Source organism: Mustela putorius, unplaced genomic scaffold (genome assembly GCF_011764305.1).
Source record: "Mustela putorius furo isolate JIRA1106 unplaced genomic scaffold, ASM1176430v1.1 tig00000592_pilon_pilon_pilon, whole genome shotgun sequence".
Lineage (NCBI taxonomy): Eukaryota > Metazoa > Chordata > Mammalia > Carnivora > Mustelidae > Mustela > Mustela putorius.
Genome location: NW_025421426.1, coordinates 6567316 through 6589476, shown reverse-complemented (window position 1 = coordinate 6589476; position 22161 = coordinate 6567316). Strand labels below are relative to the sequence as shown.

Below are 22161 nucleotides of genomic sequence, written 5' to 3'. Positions count from 1 at the left end.
TGCAACTTGTTTTTTTCCCCCTATGAAACCTGTCATAGATCTTTCCATGTCAACACGTAGAGCTCTGCTGCCTTCTTTAGCCTGCTGCATAGTATTCTGTAAACAGAATATGCGCAAATTCTTTTTCATTCCCCTACGGATGGACAGTTAGGTTGCTTCCGATTTTTTATTATTAGGAGCATGGCTGCCGTGAACATCCTGTGCTTGCCCCCCCTTGGACACCCCTTTGTCCCCCTTGTATTTCTCCACAATAGGAGAAGGGAATGATTTGTCAGAGGGTCTGCACATTGTAAATTTTAATAAAATCAGCCAAAGGGACAGGATTTCTACCACCAGATACAGCAAGGAGATGGATACATTGTCCACTTGAGACATGGCACAGGGTGGGGTTGGGGGGATTGATGTAAACAGACAGAATTTCAATGGTTTGGCAAAAGGAGGGTTGGGGGGGTGGGAAAGGTACCATCAAAGTTATAGCAGCGTGGTTATGTCCAGACACCGGGGAGTCAGACAACTTGGGTTCAAATTTTGGCTCTGCCACTGAAAAGCTGTATGACCTCAAGCTAATTACCCAACCTCTCTGTGCCTCAGTTTCCCCAACTGGAAAGCGGGAACAACTATAGTAACCAACTCAACCGGTTGTTAGAAGAATTAACACATATGCAAAATGTTTAGAGCAGGGATGGTCTGTTGCTAAATATTCATTTAGTATCATCCACTATTCTTAGTTAACAACCCAAGTGTGTTTGTATCTGAAGAACACACTCAGCTCACTTCCATCATTTTCTTGACCTCCCCGGGCCCCAGGCTTTGGCTTTTCCATCAGCTGACCCAAGGCATGTATTTTTGAAAAAGGAGAGATGGGGCAGGAGCAGGAGGTCTGAAGGGGAGGAGACCCAGAAAGGAACTGCTTCAGAGGACCAACGGAGAACAGAGTTTCCAGAAGCAAGAGCCGTTCGCTGAGCAGAAGGAGAGCCCCAGAAGTGAGGACAGGGAAGACTAGGAGGAGACTTATGGCAGGGAACCTTTGGGAGGGATGTAGAGGCAGAAGCCAGCTGCGGAAGGACAGGGGCGGGGCCTAAGCCCCGGGGCGTAGGAGTTGGTCAGGATGGCCAGCGCTCTCTAGAGAATCTGGCCAGACTGGACTGGACCTGAAATTGGCGGGGGGGTGGGGGTGGGGTGGGGGGTGTTCTTTTCTTTTCTTTTTTTTAAGGATCACAGATCCAAGCAGGTTTAGGGAGAAATTTTTTTCCAAGAGCCATAACCACAGAGTCCGAGAGGAAGGGAGCCAGAGCTGGGATACGCAGGGCCTGACTCTCTGAACGGTCACGCCACAGTTAGATGTTTTACAAAAGTCTACGGAACGGTTAACCGTGGGAAGGGAAAAGGCCCCTCGCCCGCCCACCCCACACTCACTCATGTCTTTACGAGATACCAAGAAATGCAAGGCACAGTCCCCGCCCTTCATTCACGGTGGATTCCAGGCTACTGGGGAAAAGGACAGAGGAACAAGAAAAAGATAAAGTCATAACGAAAAAGTTAAAACACAGGAGGCAGGACTGGCTCGAGAGAGGCTGCAAACAGGCAGCCTACGAAAGGTTTTCATGGCCCACAGGGAGAACACTTCAAATTTGACTTGGTTGCGGCCAGTGACATATAGGGAGCTTTCACACAGTAAGATCTCACTTTCTCACACCCCACAACCTACACATCAGCAAATTCTGTGGCTCCACCTTCATAATGCAAATATCCAGAGTCCCAGGGGAGCCCACCTCCCCTGTCCTTCGCCTACCTTCCATTCTCCACATGCAGCCAGAGCAGTCTGGTAAGGACCTAAGTCAGATTATCTCCCTCCTCTGCTCAGAACCTTCCATGGCTCCCACCTACTCAGAGCAAAACTCCTCACAATGGTCTACAAAGTCCTACTCAGTCTGTCCACATTATCTCTCTGCCCTCAGTTTTTCTAACCCCCATCCCATGCCCTCTCCTTGAGCCACACAGGCCCCTTGCTGTTCCTAGAACATGCCAGGCTGACTCATTCTTCAGGACCCCTGCACTCGCTTCTCCTTCTGCCTGGACTGCTCTTCTCCTGGCGAAAGTATACCCTGCAGCTCATCCCGGGAATCTTTCCAACCTTTACCCAAATGTTCCCATCTCACTGAGGTTCCCTGGTACCCCCCCAACCTAAGAGTTTGCATAGCTTCTGACACTTCTACCTCCTGTCCTGCCTTCCGTTTCGCCCAGAGCCTTTATCACCGCCACACATGCTGCATGTATATCTGCTTTGTTCACATCTGTCCCAGATCCGTTTCAAGCAGTGTCTTTAGGCTGCTTTGACCCCCACCACCACCGGCCCCCCACCTAAACTCTCCAGTGCCTGCCACAGGCCTGGCACACAGCGGGCCCCTGAGCGCATTTGTGCAGTGAGCATGCGTCCAGCTTCTCTTGGGCCGTCAGAAGAACATGGCAACACTGGGCAGGAGCTAGAAAAGGAGGCGCCACCCCTACCCTTACCCCAGTGCTGTTGACCATAGTTGTCCAGCTGGACAGGTGACAGTACCGCCTGTGAACCAGGAGCCTGGCATTCTGATCCCAATTTCTCTGTTGTTGTTTTTTTTTTGGTTTCAATTTTGTTTCTTAAGGATTATTTATTTATTTGTTTGTTTGAGAGAGAGAGAGAGAGAGCGCGTGCGAGGAAAGAGGGTCAGAGAGAGAAGCAGACTCCCTGCTGAGCAGGGAGTCTGATGCAGGACTCCATCCCGGGACTCCAGGATCATGACCTGAGCCGAAGTCTGCAGGCGCCCCCCCACACACACACAATTTCTCTGTTAAATCGTCCCCCCCACCCCTGCCACCTCCCTGTCCCTGCACATGCCACCCTCAGTGCCTGGAATGCCCTTCTCCCATCTGCCCGGCAAACTCCTCCTAATCTTCTAAATCAGGGGTCGGCAAACTCCCCCCATCCCCCCAGCCAGATCCAGCCCACCACCTGGTTTCCACATAGCCTGCTATAGCTACTAATGGTTTTTCCATTTTTACTGGCCGGGGAGGCGGAGGTGGCAGAGGAGTCGAAAGAACTTCGTGACACGTGAAAATTCCATAAAATTCCCATTTGAGCGTCCATCAGTCAGGTCGTACTGGCACACAGCCACACCCACCGGTTGACCTGTTGTCCGTGGCTGCTATGGGACCGGCCCAGCAGTGTGGTTGCGACAGAGGCTGGGAGTCCTGTAAAGTCTGAAATATTTGCTATCTGGCCTTGACAGGAAACGTTCGCCGATCCCAGTCTGAATGCCTTTTTGAGAGGTTCAAAAACCAGAAACCACCAACGACTTTCTCAGCCTTAGCTCCTCTCTGAAACCATCCCTGGTTTTGGGACCCACGCTGGAAGCAGGAGCGACTCCTTTGCTCGCTCACAGTCCCCTCGCTGACAAGGGGCTATCCTCTCCTTCTCCATGAGGACCTGGGTCATCTTGTGCAGGCTCCCATCCCCACACAGTGAGCACGCCATCCAACAGTCACTAAACACAGATTCAACTTTTCTTCGGGAACCTGGACCACCCCTTCCATTCCCTGGGCCCAGTGGGAGCCATGATCCCTGAGATCCCCAACACTGCGTGAAAGAGGGGTCCTTGAATTCTCACCAGGCAATATGAAATTATTTAACCCAAACAGATTAAAAAAAAAAAAATCATCACGAGGGCACCCAAGGTCACAGACTCATGGACCAGACACCTGATTTCAAGTCACATGTGTTTTGCCTGGTTTGCACTTTTTCTAATTTTCTTTTTACTTTGATGTCATGTAAACCTAACTCAGGCCACTGTAGTCACAAGTACAATCTGGCTCCTGGGGGCCCCTTAGTTTGCCGTCCCGCAATGGAGACTTAAAGATCAATAAAGCCATGGTGAGCTGGAGGGGAACCTGGGTGGCTCAGATGGTTAAGTGTCTGCCTTCAGCTCAGGTTATGATCCCAGGGTTCCAAGATCGAGCCCCGCATCAAACTCCCTGATCAGTAAGGAGTTAGCTTCTCCCTAGCCCTCTGCCTCTCCCCGACTTGTGCACATACTCTCTCTCTTTCTCTCTCAAATGAATAAATAAAACTTAAAAAAAAAAAAGATAGAAATAGGGGCGCCTGGGTGGCTCAGTGGATTAAGCCACTGCCTTCAGCTCAGGTCATGATCTCAGGGTCCTGGGATCAAGCCCCACATCGGGCTCTCTGCTCAGTGGGGAGCCTGCTTCCCCCGTCCCACTCTCTGCCTGACTCTCTGCCTACTTGTGATCTCTCTCTGTCAAATAAATAAATAAAATCTTAAAAAAAAAAAAAAAGACAGAAATAGGAACGTATTTAAACCAACTGTTCTCAAAAGTGATTGAACCAGAATAAAGCAGGGAGCGTATGAAACGCAAATTCAGGCCCACCCCAGGCCCCTTGAATCCTACTCTCCATAGTTTTTGGCACTGGATAGGTATTCTTTTTCAAGATTTTACCAAAAAGGCTTATCCATTACAGGTGAGAATATGTATTGAATCAAGCTCTGCAGATGTGAATGTGGTTGTACCTGTCAAAATTATTAATGTACCTATCTCTTGACCCAGCAATTACACTTCGGGAAATCTGTCTTCCAGACCAGCACGTGCAAAATACAAATCCCCCGGGCACTTTCTTAAAATGCATGTCCTGACCCAGCAAGTCTGGGTGGGACACATGACATTGCCGCTCTGGCGAGGCTGCCACTTAATGCCCGGCTGCTAGTCTGGAACATTCTCAGTAGCGAGGTACTCCACTGCCCCCACTATACGCACCCAGTGATGCACATACAGAATGATCCTTTGTACCATAGTCTGTCCTTAGGGATCACCTAAATGCTCATCAGTAGGGGGCCTGTCCTGCGGGAAATACCCTCCTGGGGATCGTTACACAGTCATGAAAAGTATCAAAGCAGCTGTGTATGTGCTGGTATGGCAGGATCCCCTGGACGTATTATTAAACAAACAAAAGAAAAACCCAAAAGAGCAAGGAGCGGAACAGTGAGTGGAGAGTGCAACCATTTGTATAGAGTGGGCTCTGGGGAGGGGTGGGTATTAACGTTCATACGGACTTGCAGAAGTACAGACTAGCCTGGCAGGAGAGACTGATAACTGACTGCCTCCGAAGAGGGGACGGAGCGGAGGGATCCAGGGAGAAAGGGTGACATCTTACTGTAGGCGTATGGATTTTGAACTCTGTGAATAGAATACCTGTCCAAAAATTAAATTTAGAATTCGAAGTATAATGATGCACAAGCAGAGAGACCCACCGCATTCTTGGAATGCTCACACACAAGATCAGACCATCAGAAAAGCTGAGCGGCACGTCCCAGGGTGGGGTAACTCCCTCTCGGCACACCGAATAGGTGTGTGCACCCACGCGTGTGCCCTTACACACACACAGACACACTCGCAGACAGTGCTGAGGACACCAACAGCCAGCACCCTGGGCTGAAACCCTGTAAACCTCAGTCGGATCCCTCTTCTCTCGCCCCGGGACCTAGGGTGAGATATTCAGCTTCCATGAGCCCCATTTCATAGGGATGATCAAAACAACACTGGCTGCTGCGGGGACTCAAATGGTGGGGACACACTTCACAAACTGTCAAGTGTACACGTGTAAAGACTAATTACAACATGAGGCCTGGTAGCGAGCAGAGGTGAGCCATCCCCCAGCCTGGCCTCTGCGGGTCTCGACTGTACCTCCCAGGGCACTGTGCAAGAGGGAAACCCAAGACCTTGACCTTTGCAGTTAGGCAGCTGCTCTGAGCAACCCCGGGCAGTGCTAATCTCCAACTCTCCCACCATCTGGTCCAGCTGCCAGGCTGAGTCACCCGCGGGCAGAGGGACAGGCACATGACCTGTGTGTGGGGCTGGCAGAAATGTGGTGGTTGGGGGAGGGTGGGAAAGGCTGCAGGAGGTTATCACTCCCCTGCGGGAGGAGTGGTAGGGGGTGGGTTGGGGAGGGTGGTTTCCTGCCAGAAGAGGAGAACCGAGCCTGACTCTCGGTTTTGGACCTCAGCTGCTTGCCTGGCTGACCAGCAGACCTTCTCCTCCAGGAAGCCCACCAGGTATTGGGTTGTGAGAAAAAAAGGGCACAAGGAAATGACAATACAAATAACTAGCAAACACCGAGCACTGACCTTGTGCCCATCTCTATTCTAAGCACATCACAGACGAAACTCAGTGAATCCCTATTGACCTCAGTGTCAGTAGCCTTGGCCCCATTTTCCAGAGGAGGAGACTGAGGTACAGGGCAGCTAATTAATTCACCCCACATCCTCGAGCCCCTGGCCGAGGCGGGCAGTCTGACTCTAGAACTCCAGCTCAGAAACTTTCATCCCTTGAAGGGGGGGAGGGTTTCATGTGTCACTTACATGGGCATCCTGGCCCCTTGGTTTTGTGCCTCTTCCCTCACCTGTAAAAGGAGCATCGTCACAGCAACCCCCACCTTTCAGGGCAGTTTTGAGGCTTGGTGATGAAGGACTGAAAGGCCTGCACATAAGCCTTGCACATAATACTAAGCTTTGTAAAGATCATCAAGTGAATACGATCGCCACGCTTATTGTCACCCAGCACTCTAGAAAGGAGCACGGAAACCCTGAGTCCCATGCAAGAAGGAATCAAATCTCTCCTTTTAACAGTTTGCCCATATCATTCATCAGCAGCACGTAACCTAATTATCTTGTCTTTTTTCCTGTTTCTCTGTCGCTCTGTAAGAAAGCAGGGTAGGTAGGGCCCTGCAAAGAAAGGATGCAGATCTTGGTCATGATTTAAACCACTTTATTTTCTTAAAGACAGAAAGAATCTTGGTTTCTGCTGAGAGGTTCTCCAGGAATAGACATCCACACAGGCCACCAAGTCCAGTATGGCAGCAGGGGGACAGATGAAATTTCTCTTTCAAGGTCACTTCCACTTCTGTGTCTCCAGGAGATTAATTCAATTCCACCTTTTCACACTGTTCCGGTGAGGACAGGGAAAGACAGCTCCGAACAAGACAGACAGAAAGCCCCAGCTTGCAGAGCTGACATTCTAGGGGAGGAGACAGACAATTAAAAAACAGAGACATCCTCTAAAGTCAAGTCTTGAGAAATAGCATGAAGAAAAATAAAATAGAGTAAAGGCATGAAGAGTAATAGGTGTGGGAGGGCTGTTATGTTATTTTATTTGATTTATTTTATTTATTCTTTTTTTTAAGATTTTATTTATTTATTTATTTGACAGAGATTACAAGTAGGCAGAGGGGCAGGCAGAGAGTGAGAGAGAGGGAAGCAGGCTCCCTGCTGAGCAGAGACCCCCGATGCGGGACTCAATCCCAGGACCCGGAGATCATGACCTGAGCCGAAGGCAGCGGCTTAACCCACTGAGCCACCCAGGTGCCCTATTTTATTTATTCTTTCGGAGGGCTCTTATTTTAAACAAGGTGAACAGAGAAAGCCTCCTGGAGATAGCTGAGCTCAGAACTAATAAAATGAGGGTAGCTGGGGAAAGAATATTCCAGATTGAAGATGAGTAGCCTGTGCAAAGGCCCTAAGGGCACAACTGGGGGCCAAGAATGGTAGGAATTGAGTTTGGATGGACAGGCAAGGATTTGTTTCTCTCCCCCTTTTTTTCTCTGCCAAAATGGAATAAAGACAGCAGCCTGCAGCCCCACCTCCCTCCCAGCTAATGGATGGGAAAGTGCTTTGAGGAGAGCAGGGACAATCAGGTTTACTAATGGACACATTGGACAAGGCCCATGCCAAGGACACTTTGGGTCAATGCGGTCTCTTCTCCCTCCTGGCGAGTCTGTGTTATCCTAAGTGTCAGCACTGGGAAAGCCCAAGGTTCAAACATTTCCATTCTCTCATTCAAGGGATAAAAAATGTAGGGCCCAGAGAAGGGAGGAGCCCTGCCCAAGGTCACACAGCAGTTCCTGCTAGAGATCCAGTTTTCAAGACTTGGCTGAAGAGCACAACAAATCATGAAACATCCCACTCACAGGTGCAGATGAGAGTAAATAAAATCAATATTCTTATCTCCTTAAGAAGTTGTTACTTCCCCAAGGGGAAGAAGGTGAGACTGCTTGGGGGTTGGTTGTGAGGAGTAACACTTTGCAAAGCAAATTCAGCGTGTTAAACGACAAGCTCTCCCCCCCAGACGGGTCTCTCTGCTCTCAACATGTGACTTCTTGTTTGTGCTTTTCAAAACATTCCCCTAATTTTCTTAAGTTTTCACAACTGGTGCTGAGCAAGGGTTAGAGAAGTCTGGGCTCTTTGTTACTTTTCCTCAAAATCGAGGCCCAGAATAGTGAAATAGGTCGTCAGAGGCTAGAGAGCGGATTTATCCTCCAGTCAGCAGATTCATGTTATAGTGGACCAGGAAAGTGGTGGGGAGCAGGCCACATAGAAAATAATGCCATGGGGGCACCTGGGGAGCTCAGTCGGTTAAGCATCTGCCTTCGGCTCAGGTCATGGTCTAAGGGTCACCTGCTCAGTGGGGAGCCTGCTTCTCCCCTTCCCTCCGCTCATGGTCTCTCTCTCTCTCTCTCTCTCTCAAATAAATTTTTTAAAAATCTTAAAAAAAAAAAAAAAAAGAGGGGCATCTGCCTGGCTCAGTGGGTTAAGCCTGTGCCTTCAGCTCAAGTCATGATCTTAGGGTCCTGGGATCAAACCCCACATCGTGCTCCTGGCTTGGCAGGGAGCCTGCCTCCCCCTCTCTCTCTGCCTGCCTCTTTTCCCACTTGTGATCTCTGTCTGTCAAATAAATAAATAAAACCTTTTTAAAATGTTTTTAAAAATCTTTAAAAAAAAAAAAAAGAATACCATGAACAAGATAATTTCAGAGAATACCAAGTGCTATGGATGAAATAAACAAAGGATCTGGCAAGACTAACTTAGGGTGGTCAAAGAAGGGCCCCAAGGGAGGTGACTTAGAAGGGGGCCTGTAGCTCGAGGTGCAACCAGCCATGTTCAGAGCCAGACAGAAGAGGGTTCCAGACCAAAGGATGGCAAATGCAAAGGCCCTGTGGTAGGAACAAGTTTGTTGCTGGCAGAACAGAAAGGAAAGGCCAGTAAGGTGGGCAGATCAGGGGGAGGGGCGGGAGCTCTGAGATCAGAGAGGGTTGAGGGCCAACCTTGAGGCACACAGATTCAATCCTATGGTTGGTGGCAGAGCTGGGCCTTAAAACTCAGGTCTCCTTCAGAACCAAGGCTCCCTCTTCTATGACCCCTTTCGGCTTTGCTCATACCCCATTACCTCCTCAGCCCGACTCTGGAAGTGCCCGGTTGGATTCCCAGGGTGCGCCTCTAGCTTGCCCTTCTCAGCCCTGATTTCCCACAAAGTCATTCAGTGCCCACCGTCTGTCTCACACACAGGGCAGACCGTCACCTCCTCTTCTCAAGTTCACACTCTCTGGGAGCCTCCCAGCAGCAGTAGAATTTGCATCTCCCCTGCCCCCAGCAACAGAAGTGGGAATTAAGGTTGAGAAGAGAAACACAGATAGAAACAGAGACAGAGACAGAGGGGGAGAGAAAACAGAGCAGAGGAATCCTCCAGGAGTGAAACTGCCTGCCTACTAGATAGAAGGGCAGAGAACACAGGCCTGATCTGGCGTGGGGTGCTTATCAGCCCTGTCCTGGGGGACAGGCTCCCAGAAGCCAGAGCTGTCTCGCCTTGCCTAACTCCTGGTGCTGGGAGGTGACAGACAGGGTCCAGAATGAGGACAGCCCAAACCAGCCAAGCAGCAGGGCCTCTGGGGCACCCTGGGAGGTCCCAACTCCCCCCACCAAATTGTCAGCAAACCTCCAAAACCCCTCCTTGGGGTGATCTTTCTTACTATAGAGAGCCCAAGTCTTGTCTTTTTTTTTTTTCACTGAGATATATTTAACATTTAACGTGATACTAGTTTCTGGCATGCAATATAGTCATTCAATATTTGTAAATGTTGCAAAATGACCACCACCAGAAGCCTAGTTAACATCCATCACCACACATAGTTACAAATCTTTTTCTCCTGATACTTTGAAGACCTACTCTCTTAGCGCCTTCCAAATATGCAGCCATAGAGACCATGTTGTTCTTCACATCTCCAGGATTTATTTTCTCTACTGCTGTAGAGAAATGCTATACTTTTGGACCCCCTTCATCCATTGCATCCCCTACCCCTGCCTCGGGGTAGCATTTATCCAGCACCTACTGTATGCTATGCACTGTACTAAGTATTTTATTTACAGTTTTACCACACAAAAGCACTTAGGTTTTACGGAAATAAAGAGGTTCTTAGAAAAGCTGGTGATTGTTGTAAAATTTAAAAGGCCTGCCAAATCAAAACAACTACAACAATAAAACCAGCGTGGGTGTTCTGCCAACCTTGGTTTAGCACAACCTTGGTTTAGCACGAATTTGGTCACCGAACCACCTCCAGGCACTCCGTGAGATGCCTCCTGGAAGACCCGCATGATTGTTCTGGAACTGCCCTTCAGGAAGACCTCCCAGACAGAAAGTGAAATGCCCTTCCTCACCAAACACCCATTAGGACGACTACTATCAAGATAACAGAATATAGCAAGTGTCAGTGAGGATGTGGAGAAATCGGAACCCTTGTGCTTTGCTGGTGGAATGCAAAATGAGGCAGTCTCTGAAAAAAAGTATGGTGGTTCCTCAAAAAAGTTAAAAATAGAATTACCATATGATCCAGCATTTCCTCTTCTGAGTATATACCCCCAAAGAATTAAAAGCAGAGACTCAGGGTCACTTAGGGTGGTGCGTTTGATTAAGCATCCAACTCTTGGTTTCAGGTCAGGTCATGATCTCAGGGTCCTGGGATCGAGCCCCATGTGGAGCTCCTGGCTCAGTGCGGAGTTGGCTTAAAACTCTTTCTCCCCCGCTCTCTGTCCCTCCCCCTCACTCGCTCTCTCTCTCTCTCTCAAATTAGTAAACAAAATCTTCACTAAAAGAATAAATACAGGGGGCGCCTGGGTGGCTCAGTGGGTTAAGCCTCTGCCTTTGGCTCAGGTCATGATCTCAGGGTCCTGGGATCGAGTCCCACGTCGGGCTCTCTGCTCAGCAGGGAGCCTGCTTCCCTCTCTCTCTCTCTGCCTGCCTCTCCATCTACTTGTAATTTCTCTCTGTCAAATTAATAAATAAAATTTAAAAAAATAAAAGAATAAATACAGGGACTCAAGCAGATATTTACACACTCATGTTTACAGCAGCATTATTCACATCACTCAAAAGGCTGAAGCAACCCAAGTGTTCATCAATGGGTAAATCAATCAGCAAAATATGGTCTATTCATACAACCCCACATTATTCAGCCTTAAAAGGGAAGGGAATTCTGACCCAGGCTATGACATGGATGAATCTTGAAGACTCCATGCCAAGGGGAACAAACCTATCACATGAGGGCAAATATCATATGACTCCACTTCTGTGAGGTCCCTAGAGTAGTCAAATTCATGAAGACAAAAAGTAGAGTGGGGGCACCAGGAGCTGGGCAGAGGGGGCACTGGGGGGTTGTTGTTTAGTGGGGACAGGGTTCCGGTCCTGCCAGATGAAAAGAGTTCTGGAGATGGGCAGTGGGGATGTTTGCACAACAGTGTGAAGTTACTTAACACCACTAAACCGAATGCTTAAAAATGGTTATGATGATAAACTGTATGTTAGGTGTATTTTTCCACAATTAAAAAAAATTTTTTTTCAATGATAAAGGTGCCTCTGCCCCTTCGCTGGGACCCAGAGAGGAGGTCTCATTTTCCAACAAGAAGGATGGGGCTTGACTGCACCTCCAGCAGCCCAACAGCCCCATCCAGCCCCCTCTGTACATTAAGGGTCTGGGGCAGGCCTCTGTGACCCAAGAGAAGCCATCACAGACTCTCAGTGACCCCCCACTTTGATCCCAGAACAGCACAGCAGTGAAAGGAGGTTGACAGAAATGGAGTTCTATTACTGGTTTTGGGGGACCTTGAACAATTCACGCTACCTGCTTGGGCCTCAGTTTCCCATCTTTCCCAGTGAAGAGTTGGACTTCAGCAGTGCCCAGAACCATATCTGACCCCGGACATGTCTTGTCTGTGCCACACAAGATTTAAAATCGAGAGTGTCCAGCCACCTGGGGCTCTGGTCCTTGGTGGTCACTGCCATCTGAAGGTGGCACCACCCCTGGTGGTGGAGAAGCCAGGGCTCCCCAGTTTGCTCCAGTCCTGAACCTTCCCTTCCAGGGCCCTGTAGCTGGGGGACTTTGCAAAATCTGGACAAGATGACAGGCAAGGGGCCTCTGACTTCAAGAACAGCTTCACTAGCGTTTCCTGGGGGGAGATTTCCTTGAAAACACAGTTCTGGGGTTTCTGATCATGGGACATACTGTCTCTTTGACCTCCAGTTTCTCAGCTCCTAAACCCAGCATTCTGCAGACATGTTCCCTTAATTGGGGGGGGGGACATCACAACAAGGTCTGAACACCCCCACTGTTGTCTCACCACTTGACTTCAAACCTCAGTTTTCTGGGGTTCCCAGCAGAAAAGGAAGAAAGTCTACGGTGAACTGTGTGTCTTGCTCGAGGGGTCTTTAGACAATAACCTCCCTCCCACCCTCCATCTCAAAGCTTATAGAAAGTAAAAAAATAAAAACAAAATATGCCCTTATTAAAGCCTTCTGATTCTGCCCTGATAAATTTAAGCAGGAGGAATACGAACGGATATCCTCCTCCTCCTCCTCTCCTCTTCTTCTTCCTTCTCTTTACTACAAATGAATACTAATAATGGCTTACTTTAATTGAGCATGTACTATGTACCAGACTTTCTCCTAAGCACTTTGCATATTATTTCATTTATAGCTCACAGCAATTGGAGGTGATAGACGCTCTGTAACCCCATTTTATAGAGGATGTAAGGGAGGCAGAGCCTACACATTGGGGGTGAGCAGAACTGGGTAGATTTTGGTAGCCAGTTCATCAACAATCCATGTGCTTTTCCTTTCCAATATGGGCCAGGCAGAAAGGCTCCCGCAAAGAAGGATGGGAACAGGAGGGCCACTCTACCCTCGAGGAGACGATGACCAGAGAACATGTCATCAGCGCTCACGAGCACATCCAAAGAGTGGGCTTCAAAAAGTATGCTCTTTGCGATTTCAAAGATCTCCAGAAATCTGTTGTAAAAGAGATGGGAACTCCAGATGTGTGCCCTGGCCCAGGCCAAAAGAAAAAAGGAATGTCCCCTACTGTATCCATGTGCAGTTGTCCAAAAAATGTAACGACACGGTGAAGAGTCATCAAATGAGCTCAGTACTTTGGTTGCCTGTGTCCCTGCAACCACATCCAAAAATTTCATCCAGTGTGGATGAGAACCTCTGATGGTAAAATAGCTATAAAACCAAACCAACCGGGGTGCCTGGGTGGCTCAGTGGGTTAAGCTGCTGCCTTCGGCTCAGGACATGATCCCAGGGTCCTGGGATAGAGTCCCACATCGGGCTTTCTGCTCAGCAGGGAGCCTGCTTCCCTTCCTCTCTCTCTGCCTGCCTCTCTGCCTGCTTGTGATCTCTGTCTGTCAAATAAATAAATAAAATCTTTAAAACAAAACAAAACAACCAAAGGAAAGCCAATTAATCAAAGTTTTCGAACTGAGCCTATACTTCTTAAAATTAATAGACTTTTTAAAAAGCCAATTTAGGGCTCCAGAAAAATCAAGAGAAAGTGCAGAGCATTTCCCTATACCAGCTCACTGCCCCCCAATTTCCCCCTATTACCAACATCTTGCATTAACATGGCTTGTTTGTTCATACTAAGAGCCAACATTAGAGTCCTATCGTTATATCATTATTAACTAAGCCCATAGTTTACATCAGGGTTCATTCTGTGTTGTATATTCTAGGGGTTTGGACAGATGTGTAATAGCACATATTTTATCATTGCAGAATCATGCAGAACATTTTCGCTGCCCTAAAAATCCTGTTCTCCGCCTATTCATCCCTTCTTCCCTCCCCCAGACCCTTAGCAACCACTGATCTTTATTTTTTTTTTAAAGATTTTATTTATTTATTTGACAGAGAGAAAGAGCACAAGTAGCAGAGAGGCAGGCAGAGAGGAAGGAAGCAGGCTCCCTGCTGAGCAGAGAGCCCAATGTGGGGCTCCATCCCAGGACCCCGGGATCATGACCGGAGCTGAAGGCAGACGCTTAACTGAATGAGCCACCCAGGTGCCCCCAACCACTGATCTTTTTTCATGGTCACCATAGTTTTGCCTTTTCCAGAATGTCATATAGTTGGGATCATAGCCTATGTAGCTTTTTCAGACTGGCTTGTTTCACTCAGTAATAGGCATTTTAAGATTCTTTTTTTTTTTTTAAGATTTTATTTATTTATTTGACAGAGAGAGATCACAAATAGGCAAAGAGGCAGGCAGAGAGAGAGGAAGGGAAGCAGGCCCCTGCTGAGCAGAGAGCCCGATGTGGGACTCGATCCCAGGACCCTGAGATCATGACCTGAGCCGAAGGCAGAGGCTTAACCCACTGAGCCACCCAGGCGCACGACATTTAAAATTCTACCGTGTCCCGGGACACCTGCGTGGCTCAGTCGGTTAAGCGTCTGCCTTCAGCTCGGGTCATGATCCCAGGGTCCCAGACAGTGCTCAATGGGGGGTCTGCCTCTCCCTGTCCCTCTGACACCCCTCTTGCACCTGCTCTCTCTCACTCTCTCACAAATGCATCTTCTAAATTTTTTTAATTTAGAACCAAAAAAAAGGATTCTACCATGTCCTGTCCTAGCTTGGTCGCTTATTTCTTCTTAGCACAGAATAATATTCCATTATCTGGATGTACCACAGTTTTGTCGATCCACTCACCTACCCAAGGATGTGTTGGTTGCTTCCAAGTTTCAGCGGTTACAAATAAGGGCTTATCCATTTTTTATGACTGTTTCTTCCAATTGCAAAAAGCAATGTTACATGATCGTCCTAGATTAGGAAAACAGAGATGAGCATAGAGAGCAAAGTAAGAATCTCTCATTTGCAAAGAAGGAAACTGAGGCTCAAGGAGGGGAAGTAAAGTGTCCATTCACTCATTCCTCCAGTGACTGTGACAGAGGACCTACCACGTGCAGGCACTGTGCTGGGACATGGGACATCTCCGGGAATAAGGAGTTGAGGTCTCCGCCCTCCTGGAGTTGACATTCTAGACAAAAAAAAAAAAAAAAAAATCAAATAAGTAAATAAATCATACGAATAAAGAAAGAACAGCTGATATTTATTGGGTACTTACTTTGTGCCAGATGTTGTTCCAAAATCTTGACGTACATGAAGGTGGCTGATTCTCACAGCCATGCTATCTATCATTATCGCAGTTTCTCAGATGGGAAAACTGGGGTACAGAAGGTTACATCACGAACTTAAGGCAGACGAGGAGGAAGCAGGATGTGGACCCAGGTCTCCGGGCACCTGAGTCTGGGGCTTACCACCACTCTACAGTGAGGAGAGGTCATTTAGATAGAGGGGCAGTGGCAGAGCATGGGCTGAACCCCACCTTTAGCTTCTAAACCTCACCTTTGTGCCAGGGCCTCTCTGTCTTTTGGGGGACTGAGAAGCCAAACTTTATTATTCTGTGCAGCTTCCCCTAGTCTCTTAGCTGTGGGCCCCGGGGGGTTGGGGGAAAGGTTATAGAGGCTTGAGGCTGCCCAGGGCTCCCGGGTGCAACCCAATGCCATTTATTTTTAAGTCAGTAAATCCCTGATGACAAACCTGCTGTAGAGCGGAGCAGGTTGACCTGACCGCAAGAACACGGTCACTGGGTATGGAAGACGATCTCAAAGCCACACACCTCGGCTGGGGATTCTGACCAGCAGGCAGGGAAGGGCGACCTCATCCAACTCTGCTTCTTGTAAGTCAGCTCAAAATCAGCAGCAGAAAAAGCCAAAAGCTTATAAAACGGTGTAGGTGTGGCTCTGGCGTGAGAGCCAGTTGCTCTGGGTGTTTCCGAACACAACTGACATTGACGTCTATGACCCAAATTTAAAGGAACATGGCCTTTAACACGCCCGTTCCAGGCCCAGGAGTTTATCCTACAAATCTCCTCATACATGTGTGGCCTGATATATGTACAGACCTACATGTTCCACCAGTTTGTAGCGAAAGGAATGGAATGACCCATCCATCTCCCATCCCCCAAAGAGGTCTTTGTTTCAATGAATAAAGTCCATACTTGCAAAGAAATTCTATGCTGTTGGTCAAAAGGCAGGTCTCCATGGACTGTGATTGAGCTCCCTCCAAGATAAATTGGTAAGGGGGTGGGAAGAAGCAAGTTTCAGAACATGATACGGTGTCTTAACTGCCGCAAAAGTAGGGGGCAGGTCTACAGAGGCGTCAAAACCTGAAAGAGGGCCAGGACCTCAGCTGTAAAATCAGGTCCTCATTGCTGGGCTTCTCGGAAATCTTAAATTAGGTAATCTCCAGAAGGGGCTCTGCTCAGTGTCAAGGACACGAGCATTTGTCAATAAAGAAGAGCTAGGCTACCAATTATCATGGTACATAGAATCTCTCAGGAGGGTAGAGACATGACACCGTGCAACAAGGGTACCTCTGGGAACTGGAATAGTGGGGGGGGAGGGGCAGGATAGAAGGTGACTAACTTTTCAGTGTATGTCTTCTTGAAGCATGAGATTTATTTGGTTTTTTTTTTCTTTTTGCCTTATGCCTGTATCACAGGCTTGAAGAATATTATTTAAAATAAGGGAGCGGGGCACATTCAAAAGGAGATGAAAGAAATGGCTGAGTGGTTTCCAGGTGACTTCCCAGCTGGATTTTTCTGAGCTCACAGCGGCCCGGGGAACCATCCTCCAGGACCTCTCACAACCTCTCACGGGCATCATGGGGGAGACTGCTAGAACCATCGCCCTCAGCCCCACCCCAGACCTGCGGAACCAGAATCTGCATTTGAAGGTGAGTTTGCAGGAGCCCCTGGCAGGTGCAAGAGTGAGGGGCACTGGTTTTCTGTGGAAGGCCAGAAGACAAGTGTTTTTCAGTTTTGTGACTCAGCAGAGCAAAAGATGAATGGAGGGAGTCGCCGCTCCCTTGGGATTGGGGGGGAGGGGAGAACAGTAAGCATTAAGAATTCTGCTTGCTCTCTCTCCCCTTAGAACAGGTTGTAGCACGTGAGATCTGAGGCGTGTGGCTTTTAGCAGCTCCCCACTTACGGTTTAAAATAACTTTCTGGCAAAAAAAAAAAAAAAAGGCAAGAAAAGAGAACCTCCCACTGCAGCCCACACATCCCCAACATGAAAGGAAGGCCCTCTGCTCTCCACTCCCCTGCCCGAGCCCACGTCATCTCTCTGGAGACAGTGACAGGAGAATTGTTCAAGGAGAAACCAGCTGGGAGATTCTAAGGGCTGAAGAGCCCCTGAGATAACCCACTTCAAGCTTCTCATTTAACAGTTGGAGAAGTAGAGGCCCAGAGAGGGGGAGTGGTTTGTCTAAGGTCACACAGCAAGTTAGGGGCCAAAGCATGTCAGGAATCATGGAGGCAAGAGAGAACGTGAAACCACTTAGTCCAGAGTTACAGACTCGAGGGGCCGCACAGGCAAGGTCTGTGAGAGAAGCAGAGTGGGCTTTCCATCCCACAGGCCACAGAACCAGCACACGGGCCAAGTGGGATTGATGGTAATTGGTTCTGGAACTTCTATTCACGCTAGGAACCATCTATGCCTCTATCTGCAGGTACAGAGCCTACCACATTTTAAAAAACAAAACAGGGGCACCTGGGTGGCTCAGTGGGTTGGGCCTCTGCTTTCAGCTCAGGTCATGGTCTCAGGGTCCTGGGATCGAGCCCCGTGTCGGGTTCTCTGCTCGGCGGGGAGCCTGCTTCCCCCTCTCTCTCTGCCCGCCTCTCTGCCTACTTGTGATCTCTCTCTCTCTCTGTCAAATAAATCTTAAAAAACAAAACAAGACAAAACTGTGGTAAGGTATACATAACATAAAACTTAACATCTTAACCATTTTTTTTAGAGGTTTATTTATTTATTTGAAAGAGAGAAAGCGTGTGCACACATGCACACAGGAGTACTCAGGGGAGGGGCAGAAGGAGAGAAAGACAGATTCTCTCCAGCAAACTCCCCGTGGAGCACAGAGACCAACACAGGACTCGATCACAGGACCCCGAGATCATGACCTGAGCCGAAATCGAGAGCTGGACACGTAACCCACTGAGCTACCCAGGCGCCCCTACCATCTTCACCATTTTTGGGCGTAAATGTAGTGTCATGATTTAATACATTCACAGTGTTGTGCCATGAGCCTGCCGCCTTAGATGGAGATCCAGGTATAAGAAATGTTTCCCTTTTTTCTTAGCTCTTGCCTGAGAAAAGCTACAGCGAGCAAAAAGATAGATGGCAACAGACTCCAGGGCTGGGTTCAGGAGGACAGCAAGGAGTGGTGAGGACTATGGCAAACCAGAGAGCATGCTGCCCATCTGGGAACTCCTCACCACCCAGCTTGAAGCCGGCTCTTGCAGGCAGGGCTACTGGATCATCTATATCTGAAAACATCTGACGTTTTAAGTGTGGAGTGTGTGTGTGTGTGTGTGTTTTCAAAATTCAAAACATTTTGAAAAGGTAAACAGAAAAAGTCTCCCTCCCACTCCAGTCTCCTACTCCCAAAGGTAACAGTTAATTGATTTTCTTGTATACTTTTTAAAACATTTTTTAAAAATTTTTTAAAAGATTTTATTTATTTGAGAGAGAGAGAGAGAGCAAGAAGACCAAAAGCAGTGGGGAAAGGGAGAAGCAGGCTTTCCGCTGAGCAGGGAGCCCGACACGATACTCGATCCCAGATCCCCATGATCATGACCTGAAGGCAGACCCTTAGCCGACTGAGCCAACAACTTTTCTTGAATATTTAAGGTTTCTTTATAATTATACAAGCAGGGGGTCCCTGGGTGGCTCAGTGTAGTAAGTGACTAACTTCAGCTCAGGTCATGATCTTGGAGTCCCAGGATAGAGTCCCACATCAGGTGCCCTCTTCAGCAGGGAGTCTGCTTCTCCCTCTGGCCCTCCTCCCTCTCATGTGCTCGCTCTCTCTCTCTCTCTCTCTCTCTAATTCTCTCTCAAATAAATAAATAGAATCTTTAAAAAAGGATTATACAAGCAAACAGTAACATATACGTATGTATTTCTTTCCTTAGACAAAAGAGAACAGGTTTATACCTGGCTTTTTTACTTAACGGTATATCCTAGAGAACTTTCCATATCAGTACTTAGGTGGTGCCCTTGGCTTTTTTTCCCAGCTGCATAATATTCCACAGTGTAGATGATCCATATCTGACCTAAACCATCCCCTGTTGGGAGGCACTGGGCTGTTTCTCAAAACTGTTGCATTACAAACAAGGCTACCTGAGTGACCCCCAAAGTATATAATTTTTTGCATGTGCAAGTGCATCTGTGGACCAAATTCCAAAAAGCAGAATTTCTGTGTGTGCATATTTCATATGCAATAAATTTGCCAAATTGTCCCCACTTCATGGCACCAAGATCCAGTCTGGCCAATTACATGTCTTTCCACACAAACACATTATTGTTTTAATGTTGCCAAATACCCTAAAATGAATCAAAATAAAACCATGTGCCATCCAAAGAAAAGTGCCTGTGAGCCACGCTGGCCCCAATTTTACCAGTTCCCACCGTCTAAGGCCCAGAAATGTGGATTGCCTTGCCTCAAGGTGCACAGGGAATGAACAGCAGGGTCAGGACTCAAATCTCAACTGCCTGATGCCTAAGCCTGTCCCTGACCTACTTCCTGGCTGACAACCAGACTTGGGGGAGCACTCAGCTTCAGTGAAGAAACCGGGATTTCTGGGTGGTGATCTCAGGGTCGTGAGATCAACCCCTGCATCGGGCTCTGTGCTGAGTGCGGAGCCTGCTTGAGATTCTCTCTCTACCTCTGCTCCTCCCCCTGCTGTCTCTCTCTCTCTCTCTCTGAAATAAATAAGTCTTGAAAGAAAGAAAGAAAGAAAACAAGCCAACAAACCAGGGCTCCTGCAGAGTCACCTGGAGCCTTTGTCAGCACCATGAGTGGAAAAAGTCCTGTTTCCATGCAGACAGTGAATGTGGAGGGAGCTGCCCTCAAACCCAGCAGGTGTCCAGCTCTCAGATGTACTACCCAGCCCTTGATGTGTAATAACCAAGCACAAAATCTTTCTTATGTCTGTTCATTTCACCTAAAACCCTTCACTAAATGCTTGAGGAAGTCTCTGATTGCAGAAGGGAGTCTGCAACCAGAACCCAGGATGAAGCTTTGGATCCAGACCCCAGTCCGAACCCCAACGCTGGCCCAATCCCCCTCACAAGCTCTCTCTGACTTTGCATCATTGTCCCTTTTCAGCTCTTATTTCTTCAACCACACTACAGGGATAATAATAGACCCCACCTTGAATCGTACTTGGTAATCACAGTGGACACAAAATAAGTACCTTAAACATTAGAATCTTTGGCCCCGCTTACCAAAACACGGCGGCTGTGAGAGGCTCAGAGGAAGTGGGCCTAAATGAGAAAAGAGAAGATTCCTTTGTATTTATGTCATGTTCGTGCAACTAGATTGTAAGCTCCTTAAAGGCAGAGACATTCTGCAAGGGGGCAAGATAGGCATGGGAATAACTCAATATTTTGTAAGACAGAAGAAGTGGTGGGTGCAAAGTACCATGAAGAAGGGCAACCCATTCAAACAAGGGGCTTGAAGGACTCCTGGTGTCTTCTGAAGCAGCCCTTGAACGAGGCTTAGGGGATGAAGGCGGACCTTCCCGGCTGAGCGGAAAGCCTGCTTCGCCCTCTGCCTCTGCCTGCCGCTCTGCCTGCTTGTGTTTTCTCTCTTTCTCTCTGTCAAATATATAAATAAAAACTTTTTTTAATACAATCTTTTTAAAAAAAATTGTATTTATGTATTTGACAGACAGAGGTCACAAGTAGACAGAGAGGCAGGCAGAGAGAGAGAGGAGGAAGCAGGCTCCCTGCTGAGCAGAGAGCCCGATGTGGTGCTCCATCCCAGGACCCTGAGATCATGACCTGAGCCTAAGCCGAAGGCAGAGGCATAACCCACTGAGCCCACCCAAGCGCCCCTAAATAAAATCTTTTTAAAAATAAAATAAATAAAAAGTAAAAATAATACAAGTGTATCAGGCAGTTTTTGCTACAGAATATATACTCACACATGGTTCGTGCCTCTGTATATTTCCTAGGGAGACAGTACCAATTTCCTGATCTCTGCTGGACCTCCAGGCAGTGGGGCTGGTTCAGGGTAATTTACAAGCTGCTCATTTTGGGGAACTAGCAGGCGACCCATGAGACAGGGGACAAGCCTCATTTTCCCAGTGCGTGTCCAGCCTTGGTTTATATCCTGTCCACTAATGTCCCATTGATCAAAGCCAGTCACATGGCCAGGGTCAAAGATGAGAACCCAAGAAGTACATCCCTTCCATGGAAGTGGAGGAGAAGAAGGTAAATATTTGCCCAACAATAACCTAATCTACAGCAGCCAGTAGTACACGTGAACGTGGTCTCATGAAAAATTCAAACAAGAAAGGATAAGACCATGACAGAGAAGGAAAATACTTGACCTCCTTCCAGCCCACCATCTCCAGACATGACCACTCCATCAGTGGGGGTAAGTCCTGTCAGACTCTTTCCCACGTGTTCACGCACACACACAGAAGGTTTTCCTTTTACACAGTGAGATCATACTACGTGTATTTTCACATGACAGTTACACGGCTCTCATCATCTAACTATTATATGGACCCTGTGATTAGGCATTTTTGGGTTTCTATCTTCTAAAGAGGAAACTGAGGTTAAGGTGCTTACCCAACATCACCCACCTCTTAAGTAAGTGGACGAACATTTGAACCCAGGACTTTCCAGAAGTTCTTCCAATTATAGTTAAGCCTTTTTCTCTAAAAGGGGGTTTGAGGGACACCTGGGTGGTTCAGTTGGTTGGACGACTGCCTTCGGCTCAGGTCATGATCCCATAGTCCTGGGATCGAGTCCCGCATCGGGCTCCGAGCTCCATGGGGAGTCGGCTTCTCCCTCTGACCTTCTCCTCGCTCATGCTCTCTCTCACTGTCTCTCTCTCAAATAATAAATAAAATCTTAAAAAAAAATAAAAATAAAAGGGGGTTTGAGTTGTCC

The 22161-nt window shown here is 47.9% G+C and overlaps 1 long non-coding RNA gene across 1 annotated transcript; it reads right to left on the bottom strand.

Annotated features, from left to right (window-relative positions):
• Window positions 1-6868: 6868 nt before the first annotated feature.
• LOC101687759 lies at window positions 6869-15180 on the bottom strand. Its single transcript, XR_199026.3, has 3 exons — window positions 15094-15180; window positions 14846-14956; window positions 6869-7062 (listed from the first exon to the last, which is right to left on the bottom strand). It is a non-coding gene; the product is annotated as an uncharacterized LOC101687759 (long non-coding RNA).
• Window positions 15181-22161: the final 6981 nt, after the last annotated feature.